This window comes from Rhagoletis zephyria, unplaced genomic scaffold (genome assembly GCF_001687245.7).
Source record: "Rhagoletis zephyria isolate East Lansing unplaced genomic scaffold, Rhagoletis_zephyria_1.1 Rzeph_scaffold_29442, whole genome shotgun sequence".
Classification (NCBI taxonomy): domain Eukaryota; kingdom Metazoa; phylum Arthropoda; class Insecta; order Diptera; family Tephritidae; genus Rhagoletis; species Rhagoletis zephyria.
Window position 1 is genome coordinate 1 of NW_016186499.1, and position 4,615 is coordinate 4,615.

At 44.6% G+C, this 4,615-nt stretch overlaps 1 long non-coding RNA gene across 1 annotated transcript; it reads right to left on the reverse strand.

The window, feature by feature from the left end:
• Positions 1-699: 699 nt before the first annotated feature.
• On the reverse strand, positions 700-991 carry LOC108382910 (uncharacterized). The gene is made up of 2 exons (XR_001849713.1): positions 846-991; positions 700-809 (listed from the first exon to the last, which is right to left on the reverse strand). It is a non-coding gene; the product is annotated as an uncharacterized LOC108382910 (long non-coding RNA).
• Positions 992-4,615: the final 3,624 nt, after the last annotated feature.

The window sequence follows — 4,615 nt, forward strand, 5'->3', positions numbered from 1 at the left end:
GTGAATGCTGGTGCAATATATATGTTACCGGCCGGCCAAACCCGATCTTAGGACAAACTAGTTTTTCCTAGGCTAAACTATTTCCAGCTAGATCCAATATATCCTTCCAATGCGGAAATAAGTTGGATGAGGGTTATTTTTATATTTTTAAGTGCGGCCGAAGGCCTTCTACGCGGGAAGGTGTTCTTGCGCAAAAATACTGTGGCCCTTGATCTGGTTTAGCCTAGGCAAAACAGTTTATCCCAAGATCGGGTTTGGTCGGCAACACGTATACAAGATAATAGAAAGTAATCGAATAATTTGCAATTGCAGCACTGGAGCCGCAGTCGTTGGACATATGGTGGCCGGTTTCACATACGCAAGAGTGGAAAACAAATTTACTGTGACTAGCGAACCGCGCATAACTCTGCAAGCCGATATCGATTTCTACTCCGGCGTAAAATTATGTATGAAACTGCAACGGCCGGATTTATTGCTAAAGTGAGCTACGAAGAATATTAAATACATGTTTAAATAACTCATTATTTCTTACTTGCAGCCAATCAAACATTAAATCAGTTTATTTGACACCGAACTCCTATTATAAACACATTCGCACGAAAACCACACATAAACTTGCAGGCCGTACATTGGCTTTGAACCAGAAGAATAATGAAATGTGCAATCTTATCTTCAGTGATGATATTTAAAATTTTTGGCGTGAGTTCTATTTAGTAAAGTGCATACCGTTTAATACTCACTGCTCTCTATCCTTATATTATTAATAATAGCAGGAATCTCATATAAAAACTATGACATACATAAATGGCCTTAATAAGCCTTAAGCTATGACATACATCAATGACCTTAATATTTGACTTTAAAAAGAAAGTGTTTTGTATATTGTGTAAATTAGTGCATTTATAATGACAATAAATAAATAAAGAAAATATTTTTATTATCATAAAAATTTAACTATTTATTCACCCTAAATTTGCACGAAATTTGTTATTTCAATTTAAAAGTGTGGTAAGAAAATGCTCCCCCGTATACCGCTATTTGATGAAAAACTACAATTTAAAACAACTAGTTTTTAAGCGAAAATAAAACCGACTTCAATGCTCATATCAAAATTCCTGCAAATGATCTCATAATCCGATGCCAACAGGAGGAAAATACCCCTGATTTTGGTGGAATTTTAATTCCTCGGGAGGGGGAGGGGAATCGCTTTGAATTTTGGGGGAATTCAATATACCAACTATTTATTTATTTATTTATTTATTTAATTAGATAATTTTAGATAATTCCTATTGAGAATAAAATTACAACTTGTAATAACAATCTCTCATGTAACCCTGTGGATATTAAAGATATTGCAACCGTGCATAGCGACTCCTTTCACTTGACGTTTATATATTCCCAGGACCGGCGGTTCCACTTACCGGAATGACTCGAGTTTTACCTGACCAAGGGCTGTTGTTTCGGTGACCTAGATAGATAGATATTGGTTGGGTATGGCACTGCGACCAGTAGGTCTATTGTGCCCCTAGCTCATCACAACACATCAACCAGCCCCAGAGTGTCTATAAATTTCATAATAGACCCCGGGGACAGTGAGTGTATGTGCTCCTCTCTTGGCCAGACGTGCCCTATGCTCCTATACCTCCTGCGCGCAACAGCCTCATACTCCATAAGGTGTAGAGGAGTCTCCTTGGCTGCATCGCAAAAGCGACACAGGTCGCTGGACCAGATACCTAGTTTATGCAGGTGCCCTCTGAGCCTACAGTGGCAGTGAGAAGCCTGTATCTTGACAGATTGTAGCCTCCTAATAAGCTTTTTGCCTTACGTTGGCCCATGGTGCCAAGCCAGTGCAGTTTCCTCAGTTTGCTGTTGTCCCTTCGGAGCATTTCCTTTATGGTGTTGGGTCCTACTGCCTGAAAGAGCTCAGGTCCTATCGGGGTCGGGGAAGCAGCCGTTCCGGCCAGATGATCAGCTTCCTCATTTCCTGCAACCCCCATGTGCACTGGTACCCTCATTAGTTGGATATCATTGACCTCCGCCAGAGCATTCAGCCTCTCGACACACTTCCAAACCAAGGAGGACTTGATCTCGAATGATTAGAGGGCCCTAAGTGCCGCCTGGCTATCACTTAGTACAATTATCCTTTCATTCCTATAGTTCCTGCGAATGTTAATCTCAGCGCATATACTGATGGCATAGACCTCCGCTTGAAAGATGCTATGGAGAGTTCCCAGGGGCACCGAAAGCTTCAGCCTAGGGTCGTACACGCCTGCTCCAGTCCCCGTGGGTGTTTTAGAGCCGTCAGTATACCACTGTATTGCGCCCGCCTGTATGTGACTCTCCATAATAGAGGTACACCAGGTCGCCTTGTTATAAGTGTGGGTCCTGAAATTTCTCTTGAAGACCACCTCTCTGTTAATATCGTTCCTGGGGAACAAAGCCAGGGGGAGCTGGGAACTTAGCTTGTCCCTGTTCCTAGATGATAGCACCTTACCTTCGCTCGAGTTCCAGCATTACCTCCAGCGCTGCCGTCGGGCATGTGCGCATTGCTCCCGTAATGCAAACACATGCCAGACGTTGAATCTTGGAGAGGGTCCCATAGTAGTCCTTGAATACCAAGCCACCGGACCATAAGTCACTATTGGTTTCACTATCATGGTGTACATCCATCTGAGGATCCTCGGAGTGCACCCCCAGGATTTACCCGCTAGACGTTTGCACACCATCATCGCTCTCGTGGCCTTAGAGGTGACCGCATCAACATGGGCCCTCCACAGAAGCTTGGAGTGGCGACACTGATTACGACCCCGTCCAAGGTCAAGTTCCTCATCCCCTGGAGATTTCGTTTCTTGGTGAAGGGGACTATGGCTGTCTTAGAAGGGTTGATATTTAAACATACGTCTGCGCACCACCTTTTTGCAAGGTTAAGTCCTCTTTGGACGATGTCACAGAGAGTACTTGCGAACTCCACTCTAGCGATAATCACTATGTCGTCCGCGTACCCTTGGCAACGGACGCCCTCGTTAGTAAGTTTCTGTAGGAGTTCGTCCACAACTAAGCTCCACAGTAGAGGAGATAATACCCCCCTTGTGGGCACCCTTTCGTCGTTTGTATTTGAACGACGCTATCGCCGACTTCGGTTTCGGCAATCCTGGTCTGAAGTAACCTTGCTATCCGTCTTCGGATGGTTGGTTGAACTTTTTGTTTCCTAAGAGCTCTGTCGACTCCCAAATGGGAGGCGTTATCGAGGCCCCCTCGATATCGAGGAAGGCACAGAGCACACCCTCATCACGCTCAAAGATCCCTTGTATTTCCTCCGTTAGGGCATACAGCGCAGTATCCGTGGATCTCCCCACCCTGTACGCGTGCTGGTTGGAATGCAGAGGGGTTTGTTTTAGAGTGTTAAACCTGATTTCATGGTCAACAATTTTCTCCCTTGCCCCTAACATATAGGATGTGAGACTTATCGGCCTGAATGACTTGGCAAGAGAGTAATCCCTCTTACCTACCTTCGGGATAAAGATAACCCTGGCCCTCTGCCCACACCTTGGGAATGTGAGCCAGTGCTAGACTGTCCCTCATAATGTCCACAAGATGTGGTAGTAAGAGCTCCCCGCCCTGCTTCAGCTGCGCCGAACATACACCATCCACCCCAGGGGTCTTCTACCGTTCGAAAGAGTTCAGAGCCCACCGCACTGTTTGCCGGTTTATAAGGCTTTTAGCCAACTTCCAGTCTGGTGGGGATGGCCTGAACGCACGGAACAACGTATCCCCGGCGGTGGGAATGGCGTCCGGAAAGTGGGCCGACAGCAGGGCGAGTGCCGTTTCCTGTTCAGTACCTGAAAAAGCCCCATTAGGTAGCCTAATAGCCAGCCTGCTCCCTGTGTTGTCTCTTGCTAAAGCTTTATGCAGCCTAGCAGCTGCAGGAGTAGATGACTCAATCACCGCGTCTTTTTCGTTTTCTTTGTTTGTTTTCATTCTTAGGCAGATGTCAAAAACGCTCAGAAATATACTTTTTTCTTACTTCTTTGATTAGGTGATCTTGTATTTTTGGTTCATGCAATTATACTGCTCGTCAAAATGACAGTTGGCCATCGGTGTTTGCATGTGGAGTTTTGCGGTAGATTTTCCCCATGTATTTTGTTTGTGTAAATTATTTTGGTATCGCTTTACCGGTTACCCAATTATCGTGGTGAAAGATTGATAATATTTCCCGTAGTTGGTAAACTGCAATCAGCTGTACGATATTCATCCAACTTTGAATCCGCCCGCTGCCGAAAGGCATAACGCATTTGAGTAAATAAAATTCCTTCAATCTTTTGTTACAATTTACTTTTTTGTGTACGAAAAAAGCTACGAATCAGCTTTCTTTCAGGAATTCTGACCTTGTAGGGTTTGTAGAAGGATAACTCGGGATTACCCAGGAATGGCTTTAAATAGACAAAGGAGGAATGCCTGCAATGACAGACATGAAATACCCCTACCAGTTTTGTCAGGACAGTCCATATTTCTCAACACTGTCCCTGAAAGCTGAAAGTGAACCGGTTTGGGTCTTTTTCGATTTTTAGGCGATTTTTAGTTGAAAGCAACAATCGCCTGGTGTAAACAGCCTTTC